Source organism: Chelmon rostratus, chromosome 16, assembly GCF_017976325.1.
Source record: "Chelmon rostratus isolate fCheRos1 chromosome 16, fCheRos1.pri, whole genome shotgun sequence".
NCBI classification, from domain to species: Eukaryota; Metazoa; Chordata; class Actinopteri; order Chaetodontiformes; family Chaetodontidae; genus Chelmon; species Chelmon rostratus.
Window position 1 is genome coordinate 18,391,536 of NC_055673.1, and position 16,828 is coordinate 18,408,363.

Here is a 16,828-nt window from a genome sequence, read left to right on the forward strand (position 1 = left end):
GCACTATGACGTTTATTATTACTGTGATCATTTCTATGTAGTATACTGTATGCCATTTCTATGTAGTGTGGAATTAGGGCACAGCATGTGTCTCAATCCCTCGGCCGGAGAACGCGACCACAGAGAATGAATGAATGGGCCGACCTCTGACCTCGGCGTGACCTAGAATCTATATTCAGCTCTGTGCGTCGAAGTCGTCCACCCTCTACGTACGGCGAACAGCCAGCGTGTCCTTGACGGAGACGATGCTCCATCACACTGTGCTGCAGTGTGTCTCACATGGCAGAGGATGCAGTGTTACACTACTCCCTGTCCCACTGGGAGGGGCAGGATAGCAGCAGCAGCTCTCAAACCTATGAAATTGGCTGCGAGGTAAGGTACAGGCTCGAGCTGACGCAGAGAAAAAAAAAATAGGTGGAACAGGATGAGAATGAATTTGAAAAAAGTTCACCTGGGATGTGCTGGTGGTTCCCTGGTGTGAAAGTCTGAGATCTTGGCTGCTTTGGAGGTTTATTTCTGTCCGGTGATTTATTTTTGAGTTGCATTCGTATTCTTTCTTTGTTGTGTGCTGCTAAAAGGGTGACATATACAGTGGAGCCCTCGCCGACTCAAGCTGAGCTAATTAGCAAGTGTGTGTTTGTGCGTGTCCGTGAGCACAGAAAGGGAAAAAGATAGAGCGAATGTATGTGAACGGTCTCACAAGCCTGATCAAACACCGAACACAGGCATGACTGCCAGCATCCCAGTGTGCCCAGGGCAGACCTGGCATGCACACAGACACACAGAAACCGATAGCAACATACAAAGACATACAGTGATGATACTGAAATTAGAATCAACCATTCGCTAAGATCAATTTTTCTCTCTGACATAATCCTGTTTGTTTGCTGAGCGTACAGATTAATCATCCTTTATTGGCAGTATTTAAAAAAATATGTCACTTTTAATGTTAAAACCAAAAGGCTTTGATGTGCTCCCTCTGGTTAATGCTGGTTAGGCTTGCTGGAGTGTAAACACCCTCAAATCAAATAAAGAGTAGGACAGAGCTGCGAGTGTTAGCCTGAACTCTGATACAGCTGCATTCAGGGCTCCCATACTGTAGGTAAATCCTACACAATGGATGCCTTACCCCTATATTCCACCAGGACAGAGCTGACTGCGGCCATGCAAGACAATGCTTGTGATCCTACCAGAAGCGATTTAGCTTATTTTGTCATTTGTCCTTCATATTTTTGTCTGTTTCAATTGTGTTTGCTGTTGATTTATGATCAGGAGTCTGCATAGGGTGTTTTATTGTAAAAATTGACCAAAAGCTCTATGCCGTTCCTGTGCCTGACTTCCTGCCTGGATCGATACATCCTGCGCAGCTTCACGCAGCATCCGTCAAAAATAGGCTAGGCCTGTTTTCTCCACGGAGCAAAGCAGAGAGCCGCCTCTGGGACGCTTCTGAAACACACTTTGCCGCTTCTGTTGGAATCACAAGCACTGTCAAAGATGGCTGAGATCAGCTCCGGCAGCCGAGCAGTTGTGTCGCTGGAATCTTTGGGTAGAAATCCTGAAGGTCTTTTTTTAACATAACCTTGAACTCTACAAAATAATATAGTTTGCTGATGATATGTTGCTTTTTACTTTGGAAGTAATGCTATGTTAGCAACATAACTGCATTAGCCCACTAGCCAGAGCCAGTTAGCAGATATAATCAAGTTGTTGCGCTTTAAATCCTGTGTTTTTGGTTTTGGAAAGACACCGTCCTCCAAAGTCGAACACGCACACCGTCACTCATTCATCTCAGACTGTCAAAGTGTTCCTCCCTCACACAAGGGTGTTTACCTTGATCCTCAGTAACCAAACACTTGGTTATATTATCCAGCAGAACTTATTAAGAGAGCATCAGCCTCGATTGAGATAACATCGCCAAGTAGATAATTTGCCTCTTCACTTATTACACACTAATTGCAATACTATCTCACTTCCTCTCCTCCCGCTCTGCTCTCTTTAGCCTTCCATCAGCCTAAATTGGCTTCACCTTCCCACTGAATTGGGGATATTGATCTTAAATATGGCCAGAGGGCAGCCATTTGGGCTGTTCATAGACGTTAGTGGACAGCAATTGATCTGATCGAGGGACAACAGACAATACTGTAGGAAGTCCTCAGAAAGCAGATCTGAAGTAATCTGATTACATCCAGAAACTCACCATCTCCTCTTTTATTGCTGTACAGAGAGTAGGCAAGCCGAGTCATTTCCGGTTAGAAGTAGCTTCACAGAGTCAGGAGAGGATTGACTGTGGCACGTTTCTCTGTCTTACTGGATGTAATATCACACATTTCAAAGAGCTTCAGCAGGACACCCATAACAAGGACGATAACAGAGTTTAATAAGACTTTTCAGTAGTCTCCATAAGTGCCATCCAGCATCGAGAGTTAAGTAATATGATCTAAGAGTTATCAGATCTTGGCTCCCTTGCCACAGTGAATTAAATCTCATTGTCTCCTAAATCTATTTTCTCACTGATTCAGTGGGTTACTTCACAGACGTGTGTTAAATTAAACAGTCCTTCATTTGGAAACATGTGAGGTAGGCTAAGTTTTTTAATCACGTATTGAGGGATAAGTCTCATCTCTTTTGAAACAAGTTGAATGGAGAATAAGAGAATTTCGGTTTCTGTTAAATCGCCTTCTTGTTTTATCGTCAGCTTGAGAGGATCCTTGTTCCTCTTTGTTTCAATGTAGTGACACTTGAAGAAAATTCCTGAAACAGGTGACGGTATTGTGAAATTTGAAGTGACCTCACCTTACCAAGTGGAATTTTTCATTAGTCTTAAAGGAATAGTTTGACGTTGGGGGGATGCACTTACTTGCTGTCTTGCCAAGAGTTCGGTGAGGAGGTCGATGACACCCTCATATCTGCACAGTAAACAAGAATCTCCGGCCAGCAGCTGGTTAGCTTAGCTCAGTATAACGAGTGGAAGCATCTAGCCTAGCTGTTCCCCTCTGTTTCTAGACTTTATGGAAAGCTAAGCCAACCAGCTGCTGACTGAAACTTTAAATTTAGCTACATTTGAGAGTGGAGTTGATTTTTTCATTTAGCAAATTAGTGCATTTCCCAAAATGTCATGTTATTGTCTTATGAAACCTATAAAACCCAAAGGTCGCCATTTCTCTCTTATCCATAGCTCTCTGAACCAAAGATGTATGTACTGAATGTACTTCTTGCATAAATATAATCGTTCATCCCCCACCGCCCTGCACCCTCTCTCACCGCCCTGCAACCTTCGTCGCTCAACGCAGTCTCCATTTAACAGGATCATCTCAGATGTGAGGGAGTAATCCCTGATTCCCGACAATACTGGCTTAAAAGACATAAGATTACCGGGTGGAGACGGATCACATCTCAAATTCCAGAATTACCTCGGCCCTGGCTACACACTGGTCCGGCCTCTGAGCTCCAGGGAAAACAAAAAGGAACATCAGCAGCAAGAATAAAAGCTCAAGTGGCCGATGCTTGAATGACAGATGTTGCTGCTGAACAGATGGATCGGCCAGTCAACAAGATTAGGGGTGTTTGGATAAAACATGGATTGTCAGGCCTTTTTGAGGAAATCAGTTGCGCCACATGGACAAACATATGGATAATGTCGTATTTTAATCCATCCACTTGTTTCCTACGTCATGATATATTACTGGAAGTCTGTCTGATAAGCTTGTCTGGGAAAAAAAGAGCAATAATCCCCGATCGAATCATTGCTCTTTTGATGAGGGTAAATATAGGATGTTGAAGTATGCTTTGGGTTTAAAAAAGACAAATCTTTCATTTTGATGCTAAACTTCAGGCTTTAAAATGCTCTTTCAGGTTGTCCCATTAGCGTATATTCACTCAGCGTCAAAATGTTTTGACAAAACACTTTCTCCGGCGGGAACCATGACGCGTTAAAGTGGCTGCACATATTTCCGTGTCATTGTACGTGTCACTCATCTGCCTTCTTCACAGATTGTCAGTTGGGGTTATCCTGCAACCCGGCTGGAGGAGATCAGTACACGCTATTACGCTTTTGAAAGTGACAAATAATGAGAGAAGCAGAAAATAAAACCAATATCACCCATTATCTCCTCCCTTTTCCCTTTGCTTTTGTTTTTTTACTCATTCTAACCTCACATACCCCCATCTTCTATTCCCAGTCCCTCAGCATTCGCAGTAACCGACATGCTGGAGCCATAAGATTACACACATCTGCAGCGTGAAATACATGGCATCGTGTGAAATGTTGTGTAGCTTGGAACCTGGGGTAATTGGAGTGATGACATGAAAGCAAATGCATCCATCAAATGCAAATAACTGTTTGTACTATTTAGGAGAAAAGGATGAAATACATAAGGTGAGGAGAAATATAAAGAGAGCTTTCTCCACCATGACACCCCAACCCCCATTCCTGTCTTCAACCTCGTCAAACCCGATAATCCTGACACATGCTAAGGCAGCCTAAAAGGATACTGCACCTCATGTGGACAGAGGAAATAGTACATTGTAAGACACACAGTACACTAATCCGCTGCAAGACAGCAGGACAGAATGATTGTGCAATGCTGGAAGACACCGCCACATGCTGTCAACACCATTTTGCGGTGAGCATTTTGACTAGATGAGGGTGAGGGAAGTGACAGAATGTACCGAGGTGATGAAGACTGGTTGGGGGGGGGGGGCTAGGAAGGAAAGAAATAGTGAGAGCAGCGACGAATCAAGGAGTTAATGACGGAGAGCGAGAGAGAGGTGAATAAAGGGAATGCACAAGGAGAGAGAGAGAAGGGAAGGGGGGTGTGAGACAAAGAGTGACAGTGAAGGAGCGAGCAGAGAGGAGGAAATGCAGACGGGCATGTTTCTATGGGCGCTCAGGAAAGATTTGGGGTGAGGGAATCTTGCATCATCGCGGCAGGCCAATGAAAAGGCTCGGTTAAAATGTTCAAAGGGAGTGTCCTAGCAACAGCGGAGTAAATACCAGAGCAGCCACCATTCCATCTTAGACCGAAAAAAACCCTTACACACACACACACACATTGATTAACACACTCACACACTCCGAGCACACACACGCTAGCTGTTTCAGTCACCGTGCTGTTTATTCATACGTGTAAATGGGCTATAATCTGCATATTTTGATTCATGACTGTACAGCGTACACCAAAATCTATATATCACCCACTGTATGTAAGAATGCTTCAAATGACAGTAATACATTATGACAAGCCTCATGTTTTCTCTGTGTATAGATGGATCCAGATGTGTGATATTCTGTAACATATATAATTTGAAATGGTTGTGTGTAATATATATGGGTATACATGAGTAGGCCCTATACAGTATGTAGACATGTATCAACACACATTGTGAAAATGTGGATAATTTCACCATGTGTGTTTGATAAATGTACATAGGTGTATCTGTGTGCTTGTATATGTGTGTGTGCATATATATGCATACAAGATATGTTGTACAAATACAGAGAATAAGACCTATGTGATTTATATTGGAACATAACAAACTGGCATTGCAACGTGACCTCCTTGTACATCAAATCATCGTGTGTGTGTGTGTGTGTGTGTGTGTGTGTGTGTGTGTGTGTGTGTGTGTGTGTGTGTCATGAAAGTCAACATGGCAGTAAATCATCATTTAATCTACTCATGGATTATAACCAGTCAGTAGATTACAGAGGGATAGAGAAGGCCCGGATCTTTCAATTACACACCTCTTCTGTTTGTTTCTCCCGCTCCACCCGCCTATACACACTCAAATCCACACAATACTTCATCATGCTTCCTCTTCCTTCCTTGCTATTTGTCCGTCTCTCCATCCACAGCACCGCTCTTTCATTCCTTCTCCTCCCCACGCACAAAGAAGACCTGCAGAGTCACACAGTAGGCAGCTTCACCCTTTCTGCTCTCCCTCTCTGTCTGACAACCCCACGTACACCTTTTCTTCCACCCGGATTTTTCCACATTTCCACTGAAAAGCTTTAGCCCTCATTCATTCATTCATCCCTCCATTCAGTTTTTTCCTCCCTCCCTCCTGCTTTCCGCTCTAGTCGCATGCACCCACCCCTTCTGATCAGCAGTGCAATCTGGGGCTATTGTTTTTAGCGGGTCGTTTGCAGAGACGTCCCGCACAAGCGCACACACCTCAACCACCTACCTCACTGTATTAAACTGACCGCCTTTTGTAGTGACGCTAACAATTCCTGATATAATGCATGTGTCATAACGGAAAGCTGGAAAGGCGAAGAGGCGTGCTTGATATGCAATTTACCCACACTGTTCACAGAACACTCCAGTGAATCAATGTGATATATGATTCATGTGCTGTGATGGTTCTAGGTCACATGTGTCCCGTGACCAAACCATCCTCCATCACTGAAAATATACACACATTCACCAACACAAGCATATTTGGACTTTGGAGTAAGAATTGATCTTTGCTGAAGTGTGTGTGTGTGTGTGTGTGTGTGTGTGTGTGTGTGTGTGTGTGTGTGTGTGTGTGTGTGTGTGTGTGTGTGTGTGTGTGTGTGTGTGTGTGGCAGTGGCAGTGACCGCGCCACTCTGGCTAAGCACTGCAGTGAAAGAGGACAAGCCCCAGTTGACCAGCCCCACGGGGTTTGACGTGGTCGGGCCAAATGTAACGCTCCGTCCCTACCCCCGGGATCCTGACCCACGCTTGTCCTCCACGTCCAGTCCCTCTACCCATCGGCACTAACACCATCCCTCATTCAAAGCCCGCTCGAAAACCCCAAGCACCAGCCAGCCACCAGCTTCAGTCTAGAGTGTAACCCACATCCATCCTCCGGTCTCAGCCTCCTCCTCCAGCAAAGCCAGCTCGCAGCCTCTCTTTTAGGTGCAGGGTGGGACTGCCAGCCCCCTTCCTACTATCAGAGCTAAACGGATGCAGCGACGGTGAGGTAACATGAAGAGGAAAAAATAATACAGTGTTGGCTCAGCTTACCGGCTGGGTGTGCAGGAGGGGAGGATGATGCCTCTGACTCTGCTCTTCCTTCCCTTTCTCTGGACCGAGGTGAAACACGGATGGATGCGGGGAACAAAAGAGAAGGACCGAAAGGGACTAAATGCGGAGACCAGCAGCTGGTGGCTAGTGAGGGAATGAAGCGAGAAGAAAGACGACAGAGGACGGCAGAAAAAAAAAGAGGGAAAAGTCCTTGTGTTGCTGTCTGTCTTCCTTGGAGAGACTCCTTTATCCTTGTGAGCCAGAGGGCTGTGGATTCACCTAAACACTGAGCACACGCACTGCCTCACGCCACACAGCCCTCCCTCTTCTCCTCTCTCTCTGCACTAAAGACAGCAGCTGTTGGTCTATGAGAAATAGAACGCTCTGTCCCCCTCCCTCTTCCCTCCTCCTCCTACCTCGCACGCTCACAAAGACCCCCACCACACACACACACACACACACACACACATACAATCGGCATGTCCTCACAACACCCCCTCCCCCTTTGACTAACATCTCCCACTAGCCTGCTAGCAATAAGAGGGGGGGTCACTACCCTGTGTGTGTGTGTGTGTGTTTTCTGTGTATTTATGTGTGTGTGGTGCAGAGTTGTATTGTGTTTGACATTGTTTCAGCAGCAGAGTGACTTTTTCTGTCCACACGGTGCGAAAGTGAATCATGGTGAGTAAGGATGTGCAGCAGGGTATTTTTGCAAACTGTGTGGGTGACTGCCGAGCATCATTTGCGACTGTGCTGCAGAGGGGAAGGAAATTCACATTATTTGTGGTTATGGGCAGCGTGAGTGCGAGGCTGTTTATATTTACTGTAAGAGTGAACAGCAGAGAAGCTATGAGCACAAATGAGCTGACAATTATGAAACAATAACAGATTGGCGACTACTTTTTGTGTGTGCATGTTTGTGTGTGTTACCACGTCCCTCTCTGTCCTTGTCATTCAGGAAGAAAACTCCCGCTAGAACTCTTACTTCAGGGTCGCAGCCTGGACGAAAGGGCATGGTTAAATGAGCCGTGGTTAAATTGTCACTCTGAGTAGGTTTGTGTGTGTGTGTTGGGGGGAGCAGAATGTCTATTGTCTGGTGGTCTTGTACGCAGACCAGTGCTTACGGCAGCCCACCCGGGGGACTGGAACAGAGTAGTAGAGCTGAAGACCAAAGGCTGCTGTGTGACACTCAACCAACGTTTGTGTGACAGTCACATCTCGGCCTGAATCAGGTTATTCTACTGTATTTGGGCACAGTGACAGAAGTCCAGTTGATGAACTCTTCTCACTGTGGCCGTTATTATTATTAATATTTGAACAGGTTAATGAGTCCCAAAAAAAGTCTTATCTGAATATGAAAAACTTAAAGATGCAATCAGTCCCCAAGTGTTTCAGAATTAGCTTTGCCTCTCAAACACTTCAACTGAAAACCATGCAAAAACTTATAGCCCCAAATCATGATACTATCACCTGTCAGCCTGTTTACCTGTGGAATGATCCAAACAGGTGTTTTTGGAGCAGTCTGCAACTTTCCCAGCGTTTTGTTGCTCCTGGCCCAACTTGTTTGAAACATGTTGCGTCAAATTCAGAATAAGCACATATTTACAAAAATCAATGAAGTTAATGAGGTCAAACATTAAATATATTGTCTTCATACTGTTTTCAATTGAATATATGTTAAAAAGGATGAGCAATATATCACATTGTGTTTTATGTTTTATACAGCATCCCACCTTTTTGGAATTAGGATTGTACTTGAAAAGACAACTTTGGAAAATAGAAATTCATTCAAAGTTCACAAAGTTGGCGTGCACAGAAATCTGATTGGCCGGTCGAAAGAAATGTTTGTTGGTCTCTGAAAAGAAAAAAATCATCCAACAAAAAAATAAGCACAGACGAGCCACACTGTGGCCTGGGTTGGTCATGAGGAGGGATATCTGTGCATAATGATCTGCTGTAAAGATAAGTAGCATGCTAGTAGCTAATAATACCACCACTTTATAGCTGAGTGATGGTTTCATATGGTTGCGCCCATATAATTAATGTCATATTACTTTTTGTCATAAAAAAAAGTTTGATGTCGATTGGAAGATGTCAGCTAAGATCAGATGTAAGAAAGACTTACACATATGGTGTCGATCATTGGAAACAACGGCTACACACAGGCTCTACGCTGTCTGCTAAACCTAAATGAAAAGCAGAGGAAGAGTTTAATGTCTGACAATAAGTATGGCTCTTCCTGTTTTTGTGGTTGTGTCTGAGAAATGGATCCTCTGACTGCTACTTTCACATCGCCTAACATTGTCCCACATTGCTAAACAGACTTCACACAGACTGCTTGTAATCGCATGCGAACTTTAAACCAAGTTTTGCTTTCACTTCAACTTCCCTGTGGTAATACATTAAGACTGCAGACACGATTTCTAAATGTGTAGTACAAATTGGAAAAGTAATCAGAATGAATTGAACTACGCACAAACTTACAGTGAGAAAAAAGCCTATAGGTACAATATATTTCAGCCACTGCATGCATATATATTTGAGCTTTAGCATCTCCACACACATTGAAAGAAAGTCTGAATAGACTCCATGTACCAGAATGCACCTGTGCCATCTGTAGTCCATCACAGAGGACAAACACATAGAAACATGGAAGTGGTGCTGCAGTGGTTGACACCCTCCTGTTAGCTAAGCAGCTGAGTGCCACAAAGACGAAAGGGAGGTAAAAAAAAAAACAAAAAAAAAAACAAAGGCAGAATAATAGTGAGCGCTACCTCTTGTAGTGGTGTGAGAGTGCTTTAGCTTTTTATTTAACATGCGCTGGGACAAGAGTCTGTCTCCACAGGTATGGTAGATGAGGCTGAGGAATGGCAGAGAACCTGCGTCAGAGTTTTTCATAAGCCTCATTGAGTGGAAGGTTATTATAAAACTGGTGTGAGATTTATTATAATGATTGCCACCTCGGCCTGCTATGATGTTGTGTTTAGTTACTGTGTCTGAATGAGCCTCCCATCTGGGTCAGGTAAATAAATGTTTTGCATCAGGCAGAAAATCTGAAAAGTCATCTCTTGAAAGCAGCGTTTGCATATTCCCTCCATGCAAATGAGTTAAAGTGGATTTAATCATTATGTTTTATTTGGTATCATTTTGTAAAAATAAGTCAAACATCAAACAAAAAAGCCTTAGTAGGTTTGCCTCTGTTTCCCATCTGTTGAGTGGACATGTGCTGCTGCAGGTCCTCAGGACATGTCTTGAAATTTGAGGCCTCTGCAGCACACAAATGGTGGCATGTGTTGGTTTTGGTGCACAGTAGTTTCAGCGTAATGGTCTGAGCTTTCTGCAGGGCATGTCGCTCACATTGATCCGTTGGCTTACCACTGCGATCCGTGTTACCGTTGTAAATTTTCCTTTTCAAAATAACTCCAACATAGACTAACATCATTTATTAATTCATAGCATGATAATCTGGAAGGCTTTCAAACAATGACATACTCCAGTTTCGCAGTTGTAGCAAGCATCGCCAGCCCCAATGGCGCAAATATGCACAGGACCAGATGTTCTCTTTGAAACGAGAGAGAGGACGGTGAGCTTTGCCTGTTGTCTGTGAATAAACATCACCTTTGATGTGAGGCCTTGTATTGAACCCTCCTGACCAACTGATCTCTGAACAACACAGAAATTGTTCTCACCACACAGTGAAATTCACACCTGTGTCCTTCTGCGTGTGTGTGTGTGTGTGTGTGTGTGTGTCTCAGATGGAACAGCAGATACTGCAGACCCCAGCTGAGGTACATGATCGTCACCTGATTTGGTTGCTTTGCTCTGAAAGACAGCAGCTTTGCAGCGAAGGAGACTAAAATGAATAGATACCTCGTATCCAAGGATACTGAGGGAGGATGGTGAGTGAGTCAATTTGCATAAGCTTCTAGGAAAAGTTTGCCTCCAGTGAAACCCACTATATACAGTCCCTTAGTACATAAATATGAATTAATGATTGCTAAGCTGTTCATTAACTTTAATTACACAGATGCCTCTGTTTTATGTTCTTCTTCTGATATAATATACCAAAATTAACACGCTCTAAATTCTTCCTTAATATCATATCAGCTGTGAAACTGAAAGTGTTTTCAGTTCGATTGTCTGTATTGATTCTTCAGTGAGAAAAGGACAGGCTGTCTTTTCAAGACCCAGCCTGCAATATGGGAAAGTGCAAGAGAAGTATGGAGGTCTTTCTTAACTGAAATATTAATACCAGAGCATTATTGCCAACCGGCATAAGGTGGAGCACCGTAGATTATTTATATAGTGTCTATTATTTTTCAGGTCAGTTGTCCCATCCTGCTTGTCATTGCATGAATGGCAGAGACTGCCTGTGGTGTGTGAGCCTGACTGAGACTGAGTTTAGTCTTTATGAAGGCATGCTTTATGAATTATGAGGAGAAGTAAAGTGCACTAGTAGCATTAAAGTGAAATGAAACACAGTGAAAGAGCAACTTCGGGTGAGAAAATCAAAGCTGAGGACATTTATTTCTGGAGGATTTTATACTGAAATGTCACATTTTAAAAGTCAAAGGAAAAGGGTCGCTTCAGACTGCAACAGTAGATGGGTTAATGGAACAGACTTCCTTTAAAAAGTGGCTTTACTTTCTCTCAAAGATCTTTGTTCATTGTGTATAAGCAGTAATTACAGGTCTGTTTGTGGACCTCACTTCCCAGAGATTCAAACTATGTCACCTCTATGTCATTTAACTGTCTATAGTCATTGATCTTATATTGCTTTGTTCAGCCATTGTAACCATTTACTCACAACACTAGCAGAGAAAGACACTGTATCGCTAGTTTGTAATACTGCGAATTTGACCATTGTGGTATCACAGTCGGCAAAGGACCGCGACTTAACATGCATTTATCTACATGAAAATCTTCATGATTACTTTAAAGTGAGACCAAACCAAAACAATTCTAGCCACAGTGATAACATGCCCCAATAAATCAAGACGATCCAAAGAAATCTCAGTGTTTGCTGTGTTAATCTTATTCGTTTAAAATAGGAACTCTGCCAAAGTCTGTTCAGGTCTCTGGAGGTACTAATGTCCATGTGAAAAAAGGTTGCATAAGGCTTTGTGTGGCTCCAGAGGGAGCTGTGTGAGGTCTAATCAATTGCCTCAAGTGTCCGTTTGGTTTGAAGACTACAAGTTTGAATCAAATCTGGGGGTGTAGAGTTAGAAAGCAATAACCTTTCCATACCTGTGTATCCTGCCCCTCATCTCTGCGTGAGGCTAGCGACTCAGAGCGACATTAGTCACTGCCAGCAAAACACCCAAATCTCCAACCGAACTGTCCGCAGTTGAGTTACGTGAGTAATGTGCAGTCGGTGCCAGATTTTCACAGGTAAGAAGACTATATTTGATGAATTCTAATTAAACTTTCCATTCAGAGTCTAATAATGTTCTAGGACTGTGATGCTAAATCAGTACACCTTGAAAGATAATCGGTGGGAACATGCTCCATAATCTGAAATCCACCATTAGTTGGTAGGGCTAGGTTCACCCAGTCAAAGGACGTCTTATTCCTCTCATCAAAGGATGGAACATCTGAAGCGTGGACCAGTCACGTTGCACTACAGACATCCGCGCTGAAGCCCACACTCTCCCTCCATGACTCTCACCAGCTAAATGTTAGACTCCTATATCGATGACTATGTGGGCAGCTGGTGAGCTGGCGTCATGCAGACACCACTCACAGCCTCAGAATCGAGAAAATGAGAGCTTTGGAAATGCATGTTATCACTGCGCACCAACTTTGGCTTTTGACATGGAAGGTAAACGTCGGTGCTCTGTCTCTTAGTAACATCACCTCGGCCTGACATGGAAGCATCCTCACTCGCAGATACATTCACCTGCCTCTCATCACCAGCCTCTCCTCTCCCGCCCCACCCCCTTCCTCTCTTGTGCCTATTTCTGTCGTCTTATTTGGAGTCATTGACAGAAGTGTGGTATCTCGACACCACCACCACCACCTCACCCCTCCATCCTCACTCCTCCATCCTCCTCCCATCTCGCCCTGCCGTTACAGTCGCTGTGGTCTCCCTGCCCCTGCAACACCCCCGCCGAGCTCACGCGGTTAGTACAGTCTGCCTGTGCTCTCTCCTTATAAGGGCAAAATACATTGACAGAGGCAGAGCGAGGGGGCTGTACCAGCACAGTCAGGCAGGTAGGGGGACAGTGGCTGTAACAGGAGGAGAGAGGGAGAGATGATGTAGAGGCACAGGAGCAGAGATTAGGAAATAGTGGCGAGGGAGGAGGAAGGATGAAGATTGCCAGGGAGAGAGGGCGATGGGGATTGTGTGATAAGAAGCGGGGTTCAGCTGAAGCTTTCAGGCCTCTGGAAGCAAACAGAAACATTTTTCAACTGAGGAATCCAGTAGCACATAGTCTGTGTCAATCAATTTTCATTATCATGATATTTCAAGATCTAGTTTTTCTTCATGACTGTCATTTGTTGCATGGTAGAAAACCTACAAAGGAACACAATTCAGACAGTGGGACACTATCCACTAAAACCAAGGTAATTAGATTAGAAACTGCTGATATTTAGTCTGAATATTGAATATTTGTAAATGACAAAAACAGCAAAAAACTATGAAACACCTTTTGGACCATAATACACAAAATCTTTTCTGAAAAGCGTGTTGGCTTGTTGGCTGGGAGTAGTGCTCAGAAACTCTGTCTGTATCTAAACAGACAGAGTATCTGCTACACACAGCAGCATCAGTGTTGACAACAATGATCAGCATCATCATTATTTAATCGTCAACGTCCTTGTCCTCCTCATCATGATTGTTTCAGTGATCATATGGCCGAATAGTCATCATTTTTACATGACTATATCCCTGCATGCTTTCATGGAGTGTGAGCACATGTTTCTTTACAATCAATACAGCTTATGTGCTGCTTCAATAAATTATTGATCAGTTATACAAAAAAACACTTCGTATCCATTAAAATCAGAAGTGAAAAAAAGTTTGATCAATATGTAATTTCTAATAAAAGGATAATAGGATAACATTGACCAAATGCATTAAAGAGGTACACCCGTATTTTAGTATTTCACTTGCATGAAGTTGGGGGACTTTGCAAAAGACACATTAATAAAGAATTGTGAATATCAGTGTAATCCATATCTCCAAATAGGCTGCGTCCTACATTTCCCATAATGCAACTTGATAGGATTTTAGCATTTGCTGGTAAATGCCTACATCTGTCAAACTCTGCAGTGCCAGTTTGTAATGCAGGAAGTCAGTTCACCTCTGACACAAAGACTGTTTTCACAGGCTGAGCACTGGTCCCCATGAAAAATAAACCGATCATAATGTGCAAAGACAGTGGCTTGACCTTTCAGTGTCACCATAAAAAATGTAGAGATGCTGCCTGTGGTGAAAGGATTGGTTTTAGCTCAGAAAAGAGAAGTGGTAGATTACAAAAATGAGGCATAATTATTTAGTAACCAATATTAGGAAGTCCTCCTGCCTATCACCACCAATTTACCACTGCACCCCATAACATGTCGAATCCACGATGAACAGTTAATAAAAAAGATCAAAATCGGTGCAGCATAACCAGAGATATCAACTTTTTCCATTCTACGCAGTCTTCTTCATTGTCAACACCTGGCACCTACATCACCCACAATACAACGCCACCCCTGTCAGTACAGTTGGAGATTCATGTGTTAGCAGCTAATGTAGTGTTTTTGCACTATTAGCCTCAAGCAGAGATGTTGACTTCTTTCTAACTCCACACCCACAGATTTTTCAGGCTGCAAACCAACCCGACCCTGCCTCAAGTAACGTCACATGAGGCCATTCTTCAGCCTTTGCACAGCTCACTCTGGAGCCACAAAAGGCTTTGTACAACTTCTTTCACATGTGCAGTGGTGCTCCCCAAGACTTGAAACTAGACTTCAGTGTGTGATACTCACAGACCGCTTCAAGTCAAAAGATAAGCACACTTCATGTAGAGAAGAGTCATTTTTGAATGTGCACGCCCTTCAGTTAGAAAGTTCGGTGTCTGTCAGAGTGTGGTGTGTGTAGGAGTAAGGCATCTCAAGTTTCTCCCCGTTTACGCCTGGAGTGAGTGAGTGTGTGTGTATGTGTGTGTGTTCCGGTTCTGTTGGTTCAGCTGGGGCTTTTCTCAGCGCCACACCTCCTGTGTAGCAGGAGGCCTGGTCCGCCTGTGAGGACTGGGCAGGTGCTAATTGGGTCCGAAGCTTCTGAATGGAGGCGCCTGTCATGAATGGAAGTGAATGCGTGGCATGACGGGGCCTCATGTGATCTACGTGTGTTTGCTCAGTGTGTGTGCGCGGCATACGGCGGCGGCAGTGCCGCATAAACACACCTCCACTCTGTGCACTGGTGTCTGTCTCAGCTAAGTTAAATAGACCCCTCATTTTGTTGCAGATGGAGGGATCACACCCCTTTGGGAAACGATGCGGGAACAGAGATGCAAATCCATTTAGTCACAGGTCCCTAAGTGGAGTAAAAGGCAGATGCAAGGAGGAGAAGAGAAGGGAATTAAACCAACATAACACAGGGCTGCTAAGTGTGTCAGCATCTAGGAAAGGAGGCAGGCGGGGGGTCGTTAATGGCGCAGGGTTTGTGTGTGTTTGTTTCGGCATATTATCAGTATGAAACATCTGCTCTTGTTAATCTTCACCAACCTGTAGGCAATACTTCATTTACTCTGAGTAATTCCCCCACAGGGACAAAACTCAAACCAACCCCAAAGCCCACGCAACTGAGTGGATCTTAGAGGAAAAAAGATGGGATGAATACATTCGGAGATAAGCCTTTTCTCTCCATCGCTCCTCTCGGAATATAGAACGGTGAACTATCTCCTCCTATATCTCCATCACGTCTTTCCAATGGCATTCCCTTTGAAGGAATTAGCGAAGGAAAACTGTTGGAAGAGATGAGTCTCAATAGTTCTCCCTGGTGTGTCGGTTATGTAAAGAGGCTGTGATATAACCCGAAAGGAGGAGACGTGGAGTTCATGGGACGAGCAAATTGAAGGACATGCAAGCGCGAGGCCACAGATATACACTGACAGAGATTTGATGACTGTATATGTGCAAGAGGCTACAGTTAATAATATAATGCTGTACATCACATATATACATATACTCATTTCCCAAACTTCCCAAATGTTTACATTTTGACAGACTTTTCCTAATCTTTGTTAAAGTTTTAAATTACAGACAGTTGCAGTGTTAGCATTTAATATATATGTGGTGTAAACAAGGTTCCTAAAGGAATTTAGGCTTTAGATTACACTCCAGTGGCCTTGTTCTGAACCTCATCTGCCTCCAATCACTCTGAACATTTTACATCTTCTGCCCTTAAAAGAACAATTTGAGTAGTTTGTGGAAGTGCCCACCACATATAGACATATGCAATCTGTGATCAGGGGTCCAGAGCTTTGTTTTAGGGGTCACTGCAGTCATGTATGGCAACACTGATTTCCCCGCTTGCCGCATCAAAAAAAAAAAAAAAAAAAAAAACTCCACGCATGACGTAGTCATGATGAGGATCCAGACTGACTTTGAGAAGCCATTGGCTCAGAATGAGATGTGACACACAGTTGGACGAGGCACGGCGACCAGTCGCCGGGCAAAGGGAAGGGGTTAACACATGATTTGTATATGTGTGCGCGTTTGCGTCAGTGCCAACAGGGGAAGCTGCAGGGGCGGGGGGTGGGGTGTCCCAGAAATTGGCAATTGCCCCTCACCCTTCCCCCATGTTGGGAACCCACATGGACAGTGACAGACTAGAGGAGGAGGGAGG

General features: G+C 43.9%; 1 protein-coding gene across 1 annotated transcript in view; it reads right to left on the minus strand.

Moving 5' to 3' along the window:
* fam49al (family with sequence similarity 49 member A, like) overlaps positions 1-7,313 on the minus strand; it is a 31,245-nt gene extending 23,932 nt beyond the window's left edge. Inside the window, exon 1 of the mRNA XM_041955102.1 lies at positions 6,988-7,313. The gene's annotated coding sequence lies outside the window, so the exon portion shown is untranslated. The remainder of the gene's footprint in view (positions 1-6,987) is intronic.
* Between the last annotated feature and the right edge of the window lie 9,515 nt (positions 7,314-16,828).